The sequence below is a fragment of the Uloborus diversus genome, chromosome 2, assembly GCF_026930045.1.
Source record: "Uloborus diversus isolate 005 chromosome 2, Udiv.v.3.1, whole genome shotgun sequence".
NCBI lineage: Eukaryota > Metazoa > Arthropoda > Arachnida > Araneae > Uloboridae > Uloborus > Uloborus diversus.
The window spans coordinates 42,390,619-42,412,682 of NC_072732.1; the positions used below are offsets into that span (position 1 = coordinate 42,390,619).

Below are 22,064 nucleotides of genomic sequence, written 5' to 3' on the forward strand. Positions count from 1 at the left end.
TGCTCAAACAATTGTCTCCTCTTCCTGATGCATCCAAGAAACGACTCACAACGCGTTCACGAAAAACTCAAAAGAGCGAGATTCTCACCTCTTATCCATTTAAAAATGCTTTGGTGGAAGAAATTAAAATCGCAACTAACAAAGCTATAGCGTTAGAGACTAAAAGGAAGAACGCAACAGCCAAAAAATATATGAAATCCAAGTAGAACATCCAAGAATTATCAAGAGACTAGGGAACAGATTGCATCATTTGCGGAGAAACATTTGAAGAAGACTGGATACAGCGTCATGAATGTAAAGCCTGGGCACATGAAGAATGCGTAGATATTGAGCCTTCACAGCTTTACTATTTTTGTGACGTCTGCAAAGCCAAAGAACGACTTGATCATCGCTAATATGTATGTCTGGAGCTACCCACCAAAAAAATAATTGCTCAAAATTTAAAACTGTTAAACTTATTAGAGCTAAGACAAAGTAATTATCTGATTGATACTTGTACTAAAATACTTTACATTTATTTTATTTAACGTTTTGATACTAAATAAATATATAATTATGTCCATTTAAAAAATAAAATGTGTTTTGTTTATGTGTCCGTGGCTACCCGACTCTAATAATAATAATAATAATAATAATAATAATAATAATAATAATAATAAATATAATAATAATCATAATAATAATAATAATAACAATAGAAAAAATAATAAAGTAATGATAATAATAATAATAATAATAATAATAATAATAACAATAATATAATAGTAATAAATAATAATCATCATCATCATCATCATTACAGTATGTTTTACAAGCATAACTGATTTTTCTTTGGACTTAAAATTCTTATGTATCGGTAACAAGAAAGAAAAAAAAATTGATTGTCTGTAGTCGATAATTAAAAAAGCAAACTTAAACGTACACATCGAACATAATATACTTAAAAATACATGTTTATTTACAGCATTTTCACTATTTTCTTTTCCTTCATTTCATTTAACTATTTAGAATTTATGATGTAAATTAAAGCAATTAATGACACGTCACAGAAATAATTAATGCAAAACGAGCAAACTTTGTTACGTGAAAGCAAGGGCAGAAACAGGGAAGAGAAGTTCCACCAAATATCTTGGGCGTTCCCATTTCATTGTGCCTTGACAGCTTTCTGATAGCGTGGTCGTGCAGAAGGATCAATATTCGAATAATTTATTCTCGCGTAGTGGAAACAGGGGACAGAAAGAGGCAGCCATCTGTGACTGTTCAGATAAATGCAAATCCATAAACACCGCGAGAGAATATCGAATCTTAATTCAAATCCGTTGTATTACTAGCACAAAAATGGAAATTGTCATAAGCGTTGCCCAAACAAAGAGACCAACTATTAAAGTTGCTGCTCGTATGAAATTGGCCGCGAATCGATTAGCCGCTATTAGTCTCTGATGGTTTTGCTCACGTGCTGTTAGGAATACATGTTAAATAAAAATCAGAGCTATGATTATTTCTTTGGGCTGCTCTCTCTAAACGTATGGAAATGCAAAACGATTTTTGCATTAAACGAACGTACAGGAGCACATTTAATATGGAGTGTTTTCAGATATCCTCTTAGTCACAGATGAAAAATGCACTTAATGTGAATATCTGAAGGCGAAAAAGAATAAATAAAAAATAAAAATTAATTGAATATAATTTAAAAAAGTACTAATAAATAAAAGTAAAGCAAAAATAAAATGAAACACAATTAAAAAAATTAGATTAATAAAGCTTTTAAAAGGCATAAAAATGTGTGACAGACATTAATATTTGCGAAAAAATGCCAATTCCCATTACAAAAGACATTCTGATACCTGCAGTACATTACATGTTAGTGTTAGTATCTAGGTTTAAAACAGCTAATATTCACCGCACACGAAATTTTGATATCTGTTGTTACCGTTTATGTGTTATGCAAGATAAAATAATAAGTAAATGCAAATTTCCGCCTGATGCGGTGAACGGTGCGTCATGAACGCCCTCTAAACCAATAGAGTAATATAGATAGTTAAGTATGTATATTTTTGTATGGTTTTGAGGTAAAAATGAGAAAAAATCTTGCTCTTTGTTATTTGCTTTTGAAATAGTTTTCTTTTTTTTTTTTTACCGCCCTTCTCTCCTTCTCTTTTAAATTGAAGTAAAATATATAAAACCGGATGAAATTGTTTTGAGCAACTATTATAAGTTACTGTTCAATAAAAATCAAAAATATGATTCAAGAATACTTTTCAGGGTGCCGTTGCATCCTTGATTATAGTATATTATTATTTGATGGCCTAAACTACCCTTTCTGTCTATCGATTAAGCTCCAAGGAGACTGTGATACTCACTAAAATAATTGAAAAGACACATTAGTTTTTTTAGCAGTTCTGCATTTATATTACGCCTGTAAAAAGTATAAAAGTGACCAATGCATGCTAAATTGGTAAGAGCTGCTGACCAAAAATCCCAGTGACGCTGTACATCCGGCAAGATTGCATCTCTTAAATCCTCTTCAGTCAAATATTATTTTTACTAGCTACGTTGAAATAACTAACTTCATTAAAGACACGATATTTTTATTACAACTGTTTATTACAGCTTTTTAAAGAACACTCTTAGGATTCTGAAAACATCTTACATTTATTTTTTTTAAATTAAAATCAAAGTAAAGTATATAGATGACATGCAATAGACTAAATCAAGGTTTGGGATCATTTTACAGAGCACAGTCCGCACCATTCACAAGAATAATGACAATGAGAAGTCAATTCCGACAACCTTAAAAACCACATAATTGACTGCTGAGGAAGGTTACATACAAACTTGATTCTGAACCGTTTACATATTTTGCACCAATTTCACACATTATGACTAACTTTCCCTGGCTTAATTACCCAAAATGTTTCTGTTATATGATCGGGGTTCAAACAATCGCAAGGCTTTTTTCAAGTGCGGTTTTTTAAGTTTAAGTCTGATTATCTGACTATAGTATCTGAGCAGTAGACTTGGTAAAACACAAGGTGCGAAAATGTTGTGCCGTCCACTGATTCAAGTTCTCTTAAGAAGCGTTTTCTTATCAGTAAGCACATTACTATTACCAATACAATAACTCTGAAAACAAATACATTTTCAGATTAATTTAACTTATAAATTTCTTCGTATTTTCTATTTCAAAAGGAGAGAAGTCTTCATCCATTAACACATCAAATATTTCTTAGAACGCAACTCCGAGTGACACTTTAACATTCAGTTTATGGGGACAGCTTTTTGATAGTATATCTCATGCATTCTTGGAACATGCAATCTGCTTCCAAAAGCCATATAATCTTTTAACACAAATGAAAATAGGTTTAATAGAAATACATATACTTTAAACTCTCTCATGGATTGTACACTAATACAAAATTGCCTATAAGGCGCAAACTAACAGAAACTAGTATGTTGTGGCCATCACGAAACTTTCTTCTATATCTTTCTTATGAATTCTAAATCCTCCCTATGATTGAAAGTTATTTAAAAAGCCTTGCTTGAATTAATTAGATGTTTTATTTGTTAACAAACATCAGATGGCAACAGTTAAAAATTTTGAATCTTTGCAATAATATTTCCGATTATTTCCCAAAAATTAAAATCACGTGAAATAAGCAGACGACAGTATTACAATTTATCTTTCTTATTGTTGCATTTATAAAGCTATTTTTATTTACACAAAAAAAAAGAAAAAAAAAACCAGCTCCCCATGAAGCAATTGTTGCATGTTGCAATGAACCCAAAATTGAAACAACGACTATTTACAAATGGATTCACATTTATTTCAAATTTCAACCAGAACGTAGCATTACTTCTTAAAATATGGCACGCAAAATGAAAAAAAAAAGAACGTTCGATTGCGCCACCCTCTTTTCAGCTATTGACACCAAAATAGAATCAGCTTTTATACCCTCTAGGGACTATTTGTCGATAAATTTTTGTTTGATTCCGTTCATTATTTCTTGAGATACAGCAGTCACAATTGACAACAAAAAATGTTCTATAGCTCAACCCCCGTTTGAGCTCTTGACACCAAAATTCAAACAGCCCCTGTACCTTTTAGGGGCAACATATGGACCAAATTTTGTTTGATTCCGCCAGTTACTTGCTGGGAAACAGCAGGCACTTATAAATCAAAAAAACGCCCTATTGCTCCACCCCTTTTGGAGGAATTCGCGCCAAAAACCAATGGGCATAAGTTCACATAGCGGCACATACGTGTACTAAATTTCGGTTAATTTTTGCTGTAGAGCGGCCACAAAAAACTGGTCACACACAGACGTGACACACACACACGGACATACACACATACACACGCGGACACAGACAGACATTTTCCAAAAATGGTCGAAATGGACTCAGCACACCTCAAAACGTCCGAATCCTTCGAAATTCGAAAATTTGCACGAATCCAATACTTCCTTCTATATATTAGATATAGAAGAAAGTAAAAATTACATACACATGTTCTGGAGTTCTGAGGACACATTTTAAACGCAACAGATTAGCGATACAAAGCTGACAAAAGCTTTTCATAGATAAGCTCACTTCTTTTCCATTGATAAAAGGGTTCCTTGTAATACCGAAACAATGCAGCTTGTTCTTTTAATTTGTGTATTATACGTTGTTTTATATTTCTTTACCTTTCAAGCACAAAAGTTCTTATTTATTTCCTTTTTTTTCCGACGGGTATTTTCTTTTCAAATAACATAAGTTTAGATTAAAAAAAGGAATATTTTTTACAAACTTTTTGTGATAAATATGTATTTATAAAAGTTATTATTATTATTATTTTTTTGTGCAATAGATTCTAAAAATATGACGCAAGACGTGTAACAAAAGATTGAATTTACACATTAAAATAGGAACTTCTGCTGAAATCCTGATACCCAACAAGGATCACCAAGTTAAACATTTAAAAAAAAAGTAATATTTTTGTAAAAAATTTACATATTGCTGTTCTTAGTTTATGCATAAAACTAGTACAACTAAATAAATACTATAATTAAAATAAAGACAGCGTAACCTTCATAGAATACACATAGAACTCTTGAATATAAAAAGCGGTATTAGTTTTGCAGAAGTATAAAGTAACTACCTAAAAATTAACTCTTATTCATAAAAAACATAATCCTTAGAAAAGTCATTAATACCAAAAACTAATATCAACCTTTAATTTACAATTTCAGAAAAAAAAATTGAATTACTTTTAATTTTGTTTGCCTGACAGAAATTCATTTCAATATTCTCTATTACACTATCCCTAGAGTCGACTAAGCTTTCTGCATATCTAAATTAATGATGTAAAGTTCTTTGATAATTTAAAAATTTGCAGAGATGGCACTTGGAGAAAAGTCATGACTCGTTCTAGTTTATTAAAAATGATAAAAAATTCAAAGCTATTCAAATACGTTTTGCTTTTCAAGCAGCTCAATTTGTCCCTTATTGCATCGCTTAAAAATAAAACGTAGAATAGTGCTGCATTGAAAAGAGCATTGCCATTCTAAATTCAACGAGGAAAATATTTATATTCTTCAATTAAATGTCTATAGGAATTCCTATATTTGTTCTAACGAAAGAAAATATATTTCGGTGTTCTTTTAATATACTTGAATATGAGTTTTAAAATAAAGGTATTGTAGGATTATTTATTGTTTACCGAATTCTATGGAGAAATGCAAATACTAATGTCTTTTTACTTACTAAAAACAAATCTTTATTTTTAGTTTAAAGCTGTAGGATGTTTTAATTTTACACAGCTCAGTGCTGTTTCTTTAAATTTATCAAAAAAAAGTTAATTTTTTTAATTGTTTTTTTTTTAAGTTTCTGTTTAAAAATATAATTACATCTGAACAAAAAACAAGTTTCGTCCGAAACAAAAGGAGCCAACTTTCCCGTGTATCAATGTCAACTTTCCAGTAACTGATAAATATTATCTAAATTAGTTAAAACTGCAAATCATTTCAAACACCACTTTTTAACATTTTAAACTGATTTTTAGAAATAAAAGATGCTTTCTTCATCTAAAAAAATAAATAAATAAAAGTGATGCAAAAAATTAATAAACGTTCAAATTAAGTAGTTGCACATTTTGAACAAAGCAGATAATATTTTGTTTTTCATTAAAAAAGAATCTTTAATCGCTTTAAAAAAGAAAAAAGAAAAAGAATGAAAAATAATAAGCTCAATAAAATAAATGTGGAGGGTGGTCCAAAGCGGGTAGGCTTTCGTATGACCCCTCATGGTGTGTAAGTGGCGATGCATACGCATGTCGTATTTTTATGAACACCCCCGAGTTTTAATCAGTCCCAGCGAAGCAGCAGTGAAGCGGCACGGCCCAACCAGGCTTTAAATAAAAAAAAATGATACATTTATAAAAAAAAATGAAGTTTTGTAACTTGTGATTAGTCGAAGACCAGTTTATTTTTTTGATTGCTAATAATATTACATTATTCTGACACCATCCACCTACAAACTATGATGGTCATTCTGTTTGTTTTAATTATTAATTTAAGGTTATAATTATTGAAATAAAAAACATGCTTTTGGGCAAAGCGGGTATAGAATTTAATAATGTATTCATTAATAACTTCTTGACATATGTGCTGACTTGGAATTTCTAAGTCAATTGGAAAAGTATAACTTTAAAAAGTTTTTTTTATGATGGTAGTTAATTAATCTAATAATTTAATCAGTTATTTCTTTATGTTTTATAAAAAAAATGCACTGACTTTAAATTAGATAAGTATAACTGTTTAATAGATATTTTTTATAATGGCAGGTAGATAGCCATCTAATTTAATCATTTATAACTTCAGATTTGATTGGCATATGTACCAAATCATATTTAGTTAAGCTTACCCGCTTTGGTCCGCCCTGGTAGGGCTAAGCGGGTTTTTCAAGTGTTTGTAATATTCGATAATACATAAATATTTGTGTTTGAAATAATACAAAAAATCACTTTTTATTTTGAAGTTCAAGAACCCTAGTAGGAAATAAAACCGAAAGTGTTGCGATAAAAATCCAAAAACTACAATTTTCGAGCGCTCTTCGAAAACCTACCTGCTTTGGGCCACCCTCCCCTACATTATGTCCAAAAAAAAAAGTTTTCTTTTAACGGGTTGCAAAAAAAAAAAAACACATTATACATTTAAAGACATAATTTTCATTATCAAAAAAAAAAAAAAAAAAAATCTTTGCGCAAATTTTTATGTAGAAATATAAAGGACTCCGAATTTCTCCACCAAACACTAAATACATAAATTAAAATTTTAACTTGAAAATAAAAACAAATCACATTAACAATGCATATTTCAAAGTAAAAGCCATGGCTGTTGAGTTGGAGTCAATCTCGTTGTGGGGTGAAAGAGTGATTTGGGAGCTGAAGATTTTTAATTCAAAACCCGGAGTCGGAATCGGTCATTTCTCCTTAAATTCCTCGACTCTGACAATGTTTGCGGAGTCGGAGTTGGACTTATTTTTGCATTAAGGAGTCGGAGTCGGAGTAGAAGACTTCCAAGTATCCAAGAGTCGGAGTCAGTCATTTTCCCTTCGTGTCCTTACGAGACAGGAATCACAGAGTCGACGACCCTAAAATTTTAGGAGTCAGAGTAGGTATCAAGAGCTATTTCCGGCAAAGTTTTTTTTCATGGCAAATAATCCGCCTTAAAGTTAGGGATCTGTACTTTCAAAAATTCACATTTTTACGGATTGCTCGAGATATAAGAGACCAATTGTTCTGTAGCTTTTGTCACATAAAAAGCTCTCTCGCTGTCATTTTACAGTAAAAGTCGCCCATGTATTTAGGAGATCAGCAACAAATTGAGGAAAACAGAAAAGTTTTTTAATAGTTCCTTATCTTAAACAGCTGAGAATAAGCTGTAAATTTCAGACATTAGTTTACTATGCACGATTATTTTACATACTTTCGAGAAAGTATCACTGATATAAATAAAGATATAAGTATGTCTTCCAAAACTACGAATTTTATATTGAAATTTTTTGACTCATGACACGCAAAGTTTTCCTTTAGAACTTGCTAAACTTTTAGAAGCTTAACAGTATATAAGAGAAGTATAATACTAAAATTTGAAATTAAAATGTTGAAAGTTTAATGAAATATGAACGTTTAAAGCAATTAATTTTTTGCTGCGCATGAGCGAAAGATAGCAGTTTATAACTTTCATAATGTAAAGCCCAACTACGTTCCTTAACTCATAACGATTCCAGTTCAATATGTTAACAATTCAGAAACGTATCAGCGATCTAATGAGAAGAATTTCAATAATTCTTGGACAGGTGACGAATCGTTAGGGACCGTTCACAAGTTTACAACATTTGCTTGCAATCGTTCATTGTGATTCATGACAAAAAGATTATTTGCGAACTATCCCTCACGATTCTATCTCTTAACACTATCCCGTTTTAACATCTACTAACAAAAAGGATAGACTGAGCTTCAGATGATTGATATATGTCATAATAGTAGGGTAAAATAATAATATCAGATCAATCTTTCTGTAGAAAGTTCTAAACTTTTATATTTACTGCAGGTTAAAACGCCTCTAACAACCTTATTACTACTACTACTACTTTTAAGTTTTTGATCGGGAAGAGATATTTGTACCCCTGCTATAAAAAATATCTTTAGTGTTACTCATTAGTAGCATCATCATCAAATTAGAATTTGGTTCGAAGTAAAACTCCAAAAAATTTGGATTCTTTGTGATCGAGAAGTATTGGTGTAAGCTTACGCTGGTATGCGTAGGAGTTCAATTCTCGCTCTCAACCAGATTATGATTTTCGTTTTTGTGTTAAACATTGGCCCACTTTGCAATCGGCTGAATTTATTAAAAAAAAAAAAATGCATGGGCTAGCAGCCGTAATCTGCAGTTCTCAACTTTCAATCGAGCTGAAATACTGAATCTTCATATATAGTATAGTACCCAATTCACTGATCGAGTCACGCTTCTGAAGACAGCAACAATGAAACTCGCGCTACGACATGACAATATTTTTGGTATTGTTTAATATCCAGAAAAATGCTTAAATTTGACAAGGCTGAACTGGATCCGGTAACTTAACTGTTTTGCTGGCAAGATTGCAATTTTAGGAGAATGAAAAAACGAAAGAGTGATCAACAATGAACACTATCTTTGGAGTTTAGGGTTTGTCCATGGGGGTTAGGGTTAAAATTTCAACTATAAAAATATCTGAAATAGGCGATGGCTTCGTTCAAATGTAGAAGCAATTTTCACCCGTCATACCTTGACGGGCAGTTTTCTAATATGAATAAGAATGAGGAAAAACACATTTCCCGCCAAGAACCATGGGAAATATGTGTTTAAAAAATATTTTTAAATTATCAAATACAAATAGCAATAGTGGTGGATTCCACATGTCGCCAATGTCGCAATCACGACGGGCCCCCACGACCATGAAGACCTCGAAAAGGACATAAGAGTGCACATGTCATGATATCATGATAAATGATTTACTTAGTTCTGTGATAGACATAAGTGCCCACAGAAATGCCCTACGGCGGGTGCCCAAATTTTTAATCCGTAACTAATAACATAAATCCCCTCCCCCCTGCCAATTTAATGAGACATTATGTAAAATCTGAATGTACGCAGATGCAGTGGCGTAGCTACAATTTTTGCCGCCCGGGGCGGTTCATCAATTTGCCGCCCTTTCGTTGTACAGTAGTTAATACATTAAACTGTCCAGGGTGTTAAAATTAAAACTAGACATTTTATTAAAGAAAAAAAAAGACGTATTTCCTACATACTTACAAAAAAAAAAAAAAGAAGTTGGGGGTGGGGGGAGGCCCACAGTTGGAAAAAATTGCTAAATTTACGTTAAAAATCGAAAATTTAGGCAGTTTTTGGTAGAGCGAAAAGAAAGGGCGGGTTGGGCTTGCTTCCAATTTTTTTCAAATCTAAAGTATCTTTTAGTGTTTCTTTGTTGAGTTTAGGGGATCGGTGGGCGCCACAGGGAAATGTTCCGAAATCAAAGTTTTAAAATGCAGCTTAGGCTCCTTTGTGGAGAGGTAAAGAAAATCGGGAATGGTCGGTTACTCAATTCGAAAATTTTCAGCTCTGAATTAATGCAATTTTAGGCTATCTTTGGCAACGGAACTGCATGTGTATTCTAAGGCAGTTGTAAGCATTAGGCGAGGGAGAGGCGCTGAGGTTTCTTTCTGAAATATTTTTTAAATTGAAATCAATTTAAAGAGTATCTTTGATGGTTTACTGGAATAGGGAAGGTTCGGCTTATTTCTTTGAAAATTATTCAGCACCAAAAGTCTCAAAAACAAAATCCCATCTATCTTTGGTGACGTTAAAGGGTTCCCTAACACCTAATTGCTCCAAAAGTTTTGTGAAGCCAGGCGGCTTTTTCATGGAAAACTTCCGTTATTGACGCCCGACTTTAGACTTTGTTTGATATTGAAAATGTTAGGAGCAAAAGGGGGCAGGTTTCATTCCCAAAATCTTTCTTCGAGCAAGAGTTCGTTTTAGGTTATCTTTGAGAAGGAAGAATTAGCGAGCTCTCCCACCCGCGGAAATTTCTGTGAGCGAAATTTTGGGCTATCTTTGGGGACGTTAGGAAAAGGTCTGCGGAGTTCGGCTTTCCTTCCTCGGAAATTTTTTTCCTCGGAGTTTCCAAAACACAGTTTTAATCTTTGGAGACGTTAAATGAGGGGGGCATGGGTGAATAAGGTATCTTTCTTGAAAAATGTCCGAAACTGAAGTAATAAAAATGTATTATAAGCTTTCTTTGATCGAGTTAGGAGGTAAAGCATAATAGTCAAGGATCAAATACTGTTTCCAAAAATAGATTTTGAAGTATCAAAGTTTTGAAAACGTAGTTTTAGGCTCTATGTTGAGACTTTAGAAAAAAGGGCAGGAGTTTTCTCCAGGAAAGTTTTCAGAATTAAAGTCCTAAATATGCACTTTTTGGCTGTGTTTGCTACGTTAGAGGAAAAGACTGGGTTCGGGGTTCTACCCAGAAATTTTCAAATATTGAGGTCTAAAGCCGTATTTCTAAGCTATCTCTGGTGATATCAGGAAAAGAGATGAAATATTCAAGAGCTCTCCCTTCTTAAAACATTTTGAAGCTACTTTCACGCTGTTAGCCTACAGAGTAAAGGTGGAAGAGGTTCCCAACCGAAATTATTTGAAACTGAATACTCTAAAAAACAATTTTAGACTATGCTTGACCAAGTTGAGGGACCAAACCAAATGTTGAAAAATGAAATTCGCTTACCTTCCATAAGGAATAGACTAACATGTGATCCAAAGTTCCCGGATGGATATTCTACTCTCGAAAGCGAGAAAATAGAAATTCCTTTTTACTTCTTTTGAAATAGAGAACTCTTGTAATGAATGAGAAATCAAAATAAACCCTGCAACGTATGAAGCCAACCCTGTGATGAGCAATAAATTGTTTCGTGTACCAGTTTTCACCTCCCCCTCCCCTTTTTTACTCTTGTCACTATTTTCTTGAAGATTAAAAAAAAAAACGGTTTTGTTTCACTGGGAGGTTTTCAAGAAACTTTCTCAAAATCCAGTGTTACCTCTTTCTTATAGCGAAAATTTGAAAACATCATTGTTTTCTTCCTCCTGGAGTTAACTTCTACAGTCTAAAAAAACATTGGTCCCATGCCTGTCCACTGCCGCCTCCTCAGAAAAAAATAAGGAATTGTACTGATATGCTCTCAAGAAAGACTTTTGAAAGTTTTTAAAGAAAGCAGAAAGTATTGTATAAACGTAATTTCAATTTGGTAGTGAACACAAAAGTCTTACAATTCGAAGATTTTCCTTTTGCTTGCAGTAACAGATTAAAACCATAATTTCCTTATTTGAAAAATACGTTCAATTTTTCCACAGCAAAAGGGTTGATTTGCCGCCCCTCAAAAAGTGCCGCCCGGGGCGGACCGCCCCCTCCGCCCCACCCTAGCTACGCCACTGCGCAGATGAAAAAAAATATTGTTTAAAAAATATACTGCAATTCTTTTTTTGAAAAAAAAAAATCAAATTTCGATATTCTATCTCATAGCTTATGGTTCTCAAAGGGTTAAATTCACTAGCAGTTAACATTTCTAAACATAAAAACCAATACGTAAAAGCTAATTCCGAACTTAAATCCTATAAAGATCCAGCAGACGAGAACGTACGCTAAAAAATCGACGAAAAACGATATTGAGAAAGTAAAAGTTCTGTCACGTTTTAAACAACATAGTTGGTGTCGTGTGTTCTGGGGCTGGGCGCATTACACCGCAAGCACGTAGTTGAAGAAAATTCTTGCGTTTCCTTCCGGGTTCTTTATCATTTATCTTATAAAAGCCCGCTTGACGTTAGATGAAAAAGCTTGGTCAGCTTAATCTGTGGTGCGTTTCAGCACTCGACGGCTGCAGCATCCTCTGGTGAAAACAAAAGTCAGGATCTATAGATCCCTTATACTTTCTGGTAAGGAGTCGCCATATTTCTAATACCGTCAGATGCTGGAACACTCTTGGTTGTCCATAGCAACCGAGGAGGAATCAAGAGTCGCCCACGCCCAGGCGCGATTTTCTGAATTCATATATATGATCGGGGAAACATATTGTTTTCCCCAGTCACGGAAAAAGGAGGATGTCAGATGGCTGAATATTTCTTTATTAAGGTATTTGGACGCTAATGCGTTTGCCGATGTTATGGAAGAGGACTATTTTTCTGGGAGGACTTTCTTTCTACGTGGTATCCAGCATTTGCACATATCACTGAACATCTATAGACATTGATACTATATATTGATACAATATTTATTAATACTATATTTAATTACGTAGGCTTATCTTGACTTACCATATTTATCTGGACCCAACTTTGAACATGTTTAGGATTAAAGATAAATAAATACCTTTGTGCTGAATAGTAAAGTCAGACCAAACAACGTAAGTAGAAGCACTTATTTGTAAATTACAGCAGACACGTGTTTCGGCGTTACAGGGAACGCCTTTTTCAATGCAAAAAATAATGAGCTTATGGATGAAAAGACATCCGACAAAAGCCAAGAGCAGATAAGCATGCAGCTTAAAAGATAAAAACAGCGGATTAGCCAAACACCAATGACAAAGTTATAAACCAATAGGAATGCAAGCAAAGGCTAGGAGCTTTCTCTTAGGTACGACCCAGAAAAAAAGAATTCAATTGGACAAGGATTAAGCCGAAGCTTCAACAAAAAGAAAAGAAATTGTCAGTAACCGTGAACCGCAAGAAAGGAAAAGCAGAATGGAAAACCATGAAATAAAATAAACAGAAACAAAAAATATTCGAAAAAAGGAAAAATAGATAAATAGAAGAAAATTGGGGGGGGGGGGGTGTCAATCAAGACAAAAAGGTAAAAATAAACAAAGGAAGATAGATAAAAATGAGTGGGGAAAAAAGGAGGGGGGGGGAATGGGGAAATGACAGTATTAAAGATATGGGAGCCAAATGTTAGAAAAATATGGAACTGCACTAAGATCGTTAACTAATTTAGAACTGTTCTTCAAAATATGAAAGGATTCCCAAAAGTCAAGATCTGATGAATTTGCTAATTGTGCTAGATTTTATGCTTTACCTAAGGTGCATAAAGCTGGTATTCCTTTCAGGCCGATTGTTTCCAATATTGGTACGGCTTCGTACAAACTTGCAAAATATTTAGTCTCTGTGTTTTCTCCCCTTAGGAGTCACAATTTATTTACTATTAAAAATTCTGTTGAGTTTGTTAAAAAAATTCATAGTTTCGTTCCAAATAATTCTTTTATGGCTTCTTTTGATGTTAACTCTTTATTCACAAACGTTCCCGTCGAAGGTTCATTGTTATGCCTTCGTAGAAGACTTTCTGAATTTCATTTCACCAATACGGAAATTGAGGATTTAATTTTCCTTACCCGTACTTGTCTTAAGCAATGTTCTTTTGTTTTTAATGGGAATTTTTATATTATGTTAGATGGTCTGGCTATGGGTAACCCACTTAGCCCCATTCTTAGTGATATTTACATGCATTATTTTGAGGTTAAGCTGTTCCAAAAACTGCAGTTCCAATTTTATGTTCGGTATGTTGATGATTGTTTTGTTCTAATGAACCAGAATCAGTTTGAGAGTGATGAGGTTTTATCTATTTTAAACTCCATTGATCCTCATATTCAGTTTTCTTGTGAGAAAGAACGGAATAATTGCATTTCATTTCTTGATGTACTTGTTTCTCGTACTGAAATTGGTTTTGAAACTACTGTTTATCGCAAACCTTTTGCTGTCTCTTTACCTCCTCATAGACTATCGTCTCATCCTCCAAATCAAAAATATTCTGCTTTCAATTCTTTTGTTCATCGCGCAATTAATATTTGTTCTTCGTCGGAACTTCTTAAAGTGGAACTTAATTATCTTAAAGCTGTGGCAATTGATAGAGACTATCCGCCAACTTTGATTGATTCCATTTATAAAAAACTTTCAAATAAATCCCAAACTAATGTTCTTAACCGAACCTTCATCAGAAAGAATTTGGTTGTTTTGCCATTCTTTCCATCTGTAAGCTATCAGGTTGCTAAGATTCTAAAACGTTTCCAATTCCAGGTGGTGTTCTCTCCTATTAATAAACTTTCATTCTCTTCTCTTAAAGATCCCATTCACCCTCTTAATTGTTGTGGAATTTATAGAATTAATTGTAGTTGTAAACTTGCCTATATTGGACAGACTCGGCGTGCTTTAAAAATTCGCTTGAAAGAGCATCAAAATTATGTGAAAAAACAACAATTAAATAAGTCTAGTATTGCTCAACATTGTTGGGATTCGAATCACTCTTTTGATTTTAACTCTTATCAGATTATCCAAAAATGCCCCAATTCATCAGATCTTGACTTTTGGGAATCCTTTCATATTTTGAAGAACAGTTCTAAATTAGTTAACGATCTTAGTGCAGTTCCATATTTTTCTAACATTTGGCTCCCATATCTTTAATACTGTCATTTCCCCATTCCCCCCCCCTCCTTTTTTCCCCACTCATTTTTATCTATCTTCCTTTGTTTATTTTTACCTTTTTGTCTTGATTGACACCCCCCCCCCCCCCCCCAATTTTCTTCTATTTATCTATTTTTCCTTTTTTCGAATATTTTTTGTTTCTGTTTATTTTATTTCATGGTTTTCCATTCTGCTTTTCCTTTCTTGCGGTTCACGGTTACTGACAATTTCTTTTCTTTTTGTTGAAGCTTCGGCTTAATCCTTGTCCAATTGAATTCTTTCTTTCTGGGTCGTACCTAAGAGAAAGCTCCTAGCCTTTGCTTGCATTCCTATTGGTTTATAACTTTGTCATTGGTGTTTGGCTAATCCGCTGTTTTTATCTTTTAAGCTGCATGCTTATCTGCTCTTGGCTTTTGTCGGATGTCTTTTCATCCATAAGCTCATTATTTTTTGCATTGAAAAAGGCGTTCCCTGTAACGCCGAAACACGTGTCTGCTGTAATTTACAAATTTGTGCTTCTACTTACGTTGTTTGGTCTGACTTTAATGTTTAGGATTAGCTCGTTACTACTGGTTTACTTTTTTTAAATGTTCATACTGATTTTATTCGTACTGAAAAATGAATTATATCTACTGTTTAACATTTTATTGAAATAATATATACACTCAAAAACTGAGCAACTCAGTTACACTGTCGTGGACAGGTAAAGAGCAATAGCTGCTAATTTTTCATTTATTGCAACTTTGTCATCTATCATACGTCAGCTTTATTGTACAAGCTTGTTTACTTCGTTTCGCTGAAAAAAATAGTGAAACAAACGTCAAATTCCAAGATTTTTCTATTGTCAGCATTGAATCCGAAACACCTTTTTACAAATACCTCGAAAATTCATTTCTGCCCAAGTTCCTGACTTTTTGGAGAAAAGGTTCATTAGCTATAACTTTACCGAAATATTCGCAACATGAATGCTCTGAGTAAGTTTGATAATTTAGTAAATATTAAATAGGAATCAAAAGTGTGCCACTTTCGGCAGTCCAAACATTAGTTTTTGGGAACACCTTAAAATTACTGGCCATATTTCAGTTTGAGCAGGTACATTTTTAGAAGTTGAATGCAATCTACCTTTCTGATCTTGAATTGTATGGTTCAACAATGCATGTTGATTCAACAGGTTATTAGTTAAATGAAAACTTATGATATAAGCTATGTGCTACAATATGATTAAAGAGAAAAAACAACATAAATAAAGCACAAATTGTGAAGAAAATACAACATATAGCTATTTCAAGGCTACAATGGAGCCTCTTTATCAGTGCAAAAAAAAAAAAAAAAGCTCACCAACGCTACCGAAAGTCGCGAGAAAACTGACAACAACCACGTGGACACCGGTATTTGCATAAAAGAGGGTCAATCAATAAGAATTCAGGACACAAGAAACAAACAATAAATCAGTAAACGGCATGTCAACCACGGGCTCGGAGCAAGTGGGAGATACAGCCAATCAGAAGCCGGGAGACAAAACGAGTGAGAGACAAAGAAGAAACCGAAAAAGCAATAATAGAAATTGCTTCCAAATGTCATGAAAAAACGTAGTGCTGGAAAAATCATTGACAAGAGAATGAGATTTTTTCTAAATATAGTAAGTTTCCCAGAAATCGAGGTCATAAACCGAAGAACATTTACAAATAATCTTTGCAGATGAAAAATCAAAACAGTGACCAGAAGTCCAACAATGCTGAGCGATGGAAGAACGAGCAAATTCTTTATGTTTAACATAATTTTTGCACTCTTTCAGACGGTGCTTGAGAGCACGTTTAGTCTGTCCAACGTAACCAAGTCCACACTTGCAGTAGATGCTATAAATACCCCAGTTGCTATGGAAATCAATAGGGTGCTTCAAGTTTGTAAACTTTTTCTTATTTACAGAAAAAAGTGGTGCGCTGGAGAGCTTTTTTTTGCACTGATGAAGAGGCTCCATTGTATCCTTGAAATAGCTATATGCTGTATTTTCTTCACAATTTGTGCTTTATTTACGTTGGTTTTTTTCACTTTGATCAGGATAATAGTGTCTGTGGAACATTTTTTTATGTCAGAGCAAATTTACTTTATTTTATATGCACAAATTTAATTACAAAAACCTTGTCATTCTTAAAATCTTAAAATCCCAGGATGTTTTTTCAACTGCGAACATTTCCCAGGAAAGCACTGAGAACTCAGCACTGTCCAGAAACATCCTAGGTGTATAATAAGCCAAAAACACATAAAGGGGTAAGTTTCATTTTCATTTGCACGGAGATGATGGGGTAAAACCCATAGGGTTTGTATTCTTTTTTATGGCAAAACATAAAAGCAACATTTTATATTAGAGTCTACGGGGCTTACGGGGTAGCGGTGGATACTCTCCAAGACAATTATCATAGTCTATATTGATTTAAAAATGGCGAGTTTTTAAACTTTTTTAGTTTTGGGCACAATTTTGAAAAATTTGAACTGTTTCAAGGCATTCTAGTCTATCTTTAACATATACATACTAGAAAATCAACCGTCGAGGTATGATGGGTGAAAATTTCTTCTACGTTGGATCGAAGCAGTTGCCTGTTTGGTGATATTTTGATGGTTAAAATTTTCATCCAGTGAAATTTTTATCCAGTGATTTTCATCCAGTAATCTGACTCCAGTGGGAAAACTATCAACTCCAGTAGATTAATTGTTGACCACGTTTTCGTTTCCTCATTCATGGTCGCACTTGATGCGCTTACGTTTCAATGATTTGATGCGTTAAGCGTCAGCACAATCTAGTGAGGCCATGCTTCATTCTCCTAAAATCCAGTCTTACCATTAAAGCAGTTATGTTACCGAATCCAGTTCAGCTTTTTCAAGATTAAGCAATTTTTTGCAGATGAAACATTGCCTAAAAATATCATCAACTATAAATAACTAATTGAATTTTTGGTGTTTCAACAACGAAATATTGCCGTCACGTATGCTATGGTCCAAGTTTCATTGTTGGTGACGTCAGAGTGTTACTCAATCAGTGATTTTGGCTATTATATACATGAGGATATATTGATGTAATGGTCATTTCGCGAGTCATACCTCTGCGAGTCCTTTGGGATTCAGTTTGGGAGCTCCTGATATGGTGTGCTAGAAGAGTTTTTCTTTTCGTCCCATTTAAAACAAATGGTGCCGAATAGTAATAGCGCTGTATGATATTTAAATATCTATACTTTGTATATGTGCTAGTACTAAATCTATGAAGAGGCCGAAAATATTTGACCCATTCTCAATTACGCACACCGTAAAGCTGACAGTAAGTTATTTTTTTACTGATGTACATCAAAAGTGTAAATCAAAGCAATTGTCTTATTTATAACAGTTATAGCCGCCAGCCTTGACTAGTAGTCAGAGGAGTCTGACTGCGATGGGGAGGTCCCGGGTTCGAATCCCGGCTCGGGCTGGATGTAGTTTATCTCTCTTTCTCTCTTGTTCTTTCTTTTTGCTGTGCTGTGAATGGTAGCCTACCCTATAACCGTATCCTTATGGCATGTGTGTACTGTGGAAGTCGGACTTCGAACCAAATTACAGAACAGTTGGAAAAGTGAAGCAGCACACCCCAAATTGTCAGCCTGGATTTTTCACGACAACAACATAACAATTAATTATCCAATTAACTCGGTTAGTGAAAAGCGTGTTAAAATATCTTCTATAACACGTTTTTAAACCAAAATTATTTAGAGAAAATATACATAATGTTTAGCATTATGAAAAAAATAAGAATATTACTAAAACATCTGTAGCTTTTATGCCAAACGTTCCATTTTTAAGTAATGCTTTTTTCAAAAAGTAGAATTTATAATATCGAGACATTAATTTTACTGTTTCTTTTTGATTAACATCTTAACATGCTTTGAGAATACAATATGAAAAATCATCTATTTTTTTTAATGAAGAATATTCTAAATAAAATTAATAATTCTTTTCTTAGAAATCTTTTACATTAGATTTCTAAGAATTGTAAGAAAAAAAATTGCGCAAAAACTTTAACCCCCAAAGCAATTTTCTTAAAACAAAACGTCAAAAAATTAAGTGGAAAGCTGAACAACTTTTTTACTGTTGTTAAAACACAAAATTCAAAGCCTTTTTTTCTTTTATGGATATTCGAGTGATAATGTGGTTTTTAATATTACCATTTTCATTGAAGTTGCTTAGATTTCTTCGCTGTTAACTTTATTATTCTTTTTTGATTATCATATCTAGTTCATTAGCTTTTCAAATTCTTGCCCTCTAACATTTTGAAAGATGCATTCTTCTTAATGGACTTCATAAATTGCTTTTATTTATGAATTCTATTATTTATTTCAGAAAACAAATTCAGTAGCATTAAGTTAAATGGATATGGAAATGAGAAAATATCAACGTTAGATGAATATCACTTGACATCAATTACGATTTTCAAAGTTATACTATTTTTCGAATTGTTGCTTAAGCGAAATTATTTTTATTTCTAATAATATTAGTCCAAAAATTATTCATTAAAGCAAATAATAGCTCAAATGAATGAACTATGTTTTGAGCTAATCTTACGCTCACACAATTATTTGTAAGGAATACAAGTGAGAATAAAAGCCCACAAAAATACGATTCTTAGACAACATATTTTGAACCTTTTTTCGCATGCATAGTTTATTGAAACTAAGAGCAAGATTTTCGTTTAACTTGTTTTAACAACAAAAATAAAAAAAATAACTATAAATGTCCTAAAAAACAAACTATAAGACAGAAAGAAATTTTGTCTCCATATTTACGACAGAAGTCCCAAAACATTTGTACCTGAGAAGTACTTTCTAGAATTTCGATCTGGCGGCGGGTTGTATTTTTTTCGAGGTTAATTAATAGTTGGCAATAGAAGTTACAATATAAATTTTTTATTTGAAGAATGAAGGTACTGTTTTATTGAAGATTTTGCGTCACTTGTGGAACACATACTTGAACGTAAGTTTGGAGTTCTTGGTTCTAGCAATATATCCTTCGAATCTACTGCTGCAAAAGTATTAAACCCAATTTTTGATTTCTTTCTGATTATTTTTTTAGTGTTAGTTTTAAAAAGAAACAAATAGTGGGTCATTCCACAGAAAATCAGACAGTTTGTCACACACGTGACAGCTCTATTTCACGAGAAAAGTAATATTTAAAAATGTATTAAACACAATTTTTTTATTGAGAAGCCAAACATACACGTGTGATTTGTTAGCATACAAATTTGGCTCATTAAAATCCAGCTGCCAAGAATTGGCATTTGACTGCGCTTTATTTCAGAATCGTCCATCTTCGTGAAGGGGAGATATGTGGAGGAAAATTAAAGAACGGGATTTGTTATGGTGGTTTTAGAGCTTGAAACGTCACCTTGTAATTTCAGAAATGAACGAAGACGAGCAAAATTTTCCTTTTGTATGGTCAAGGGAGATGGGTCATTGGACAGATCAAATTCCAAGTAAGTGTTTGAGTCTTAGTTTTACTTCTTTTAGCAGTCATTGGTCATAGACAACAATGCCTCCTATAATTAATTTGAATTGAAAATTGGCGAGAGTAGAGTTGCAAGAACGAATACAAAACTTGTCATTTTTACTTTTTCGCTAATTCAATGCAGTTATTGCTGAAACTTAAACATTTTAGGTCTAAATAATCACAGAACGAAAATACACTATGAGCACATTTTTTTCACATCGCCAAAATGTCGCTAAATTTGAAAATAGAATTTGAACGCACGCGTCCCTTCCTCTTTCTCTACCGATTTTAAGGAATGGACTCGTTTTCTCAAATGACTGACAAGACTAAGGGTCATTTGCTCGCTGTCGGACTAAACATGTTTGAACTTAAATATGGATCGGATTTTGTGGAACGGGCGGACCACGTGTGTAATTCGTACAAACTCATTGTTTAAACTGTATTAATTAAGAATACATTCCCTTAACTGTTTTAGTATATACAGGGTGTTCCGTTTTAACCTGCAATACCATTATTTTCGCAACCCTTAGTTCTAGATGTATACTTCCAATTGCAAAAATATTCAAAATCACATGCAGAGTTAAGCTATTGAAAGTTTGAAGCAAAAATAAAAATGAGCCAAAAATACAAATTTAACTTTTATACGGGCCCCAGGTCTCTTAACTAATATTTAGAGAAATAATCTCCATTGAAAACTATTACTGACACAAAAAACGTAGCATTTGTGTGACTAAAACTCAAGGAGATATTCGAGTTTAAAGTTTTAAGGGACCATACAAAAGATGAGATTGGAACTTTTCGCCATTTCAGAGGAATGTCAGGTTGTCACAACGACACAAGTAAACATAATAATTATTAATATTTTTCATTGCTATTCCAAAATAATTGCAAATGTTATGCCATGATACGCAAAAGCACACTACAAAACTTAGAAAAATTCGAAAAATAACACTATATGCACACATACAATTTTAAACCCTTGTTAACCTCTATAATTCTCCCCAAAAGTTATTATTGATGGCGAGTGTAAAAGTGGTGTAAGTCACAAAACTCTCGGTGAATATTAGAAAAACTAATGTCAAATCTTTTCTGTTGGAGTGATTTTTCAATGGAGAAAATTTCCCTAAATATAATTAAGGGGGCCCGTATAAAAAGTTAAATTTTGTATTTTTTGACTCATTTTTATTTTTATTTCAGACTTTCAATATCTTAACTCTGCATGTGATTTTGAACATTTTTGCAATTGGAAGTATACATCTAGGATTAACGGTTGTGAAAATAAAGGTCTTGCAGGTTAAAACGGAACATCCTGTATAAACAACATGATAACTAATACTACGACAGATAAAAGTGACCATAATAACACTGTGCGGCAAAAAAAAACCCCTTCAAAATGCCTCTGATATAGTTCTTGTTGATTCTATTAACCCACTGAATCCGATGAAAATAACCCGCTGAATCCAAATACTACCACCGTTATTTCCATACATGTCCCACCTTCTTGAAATGGCGGCCCATTTTTTTTTTCAAATG

The 22,064-nt window shown here is 33.3% G+C and overlaps 1 protein-coding gene across 6 annotated transcripts in view; it reads right to left on the bottom strand.

The window, feature by feature from the left end:
* Nucleotides 1-22,064, bottom strand: part of LOC129235098 (insulin-like growth factor-binding protein complex acid labile subunit) — a 178,075-nt gene that overhangs the window by 39,124 nt on the left and 116,887 nt on the right. The window lies entirely within an intron of this gene.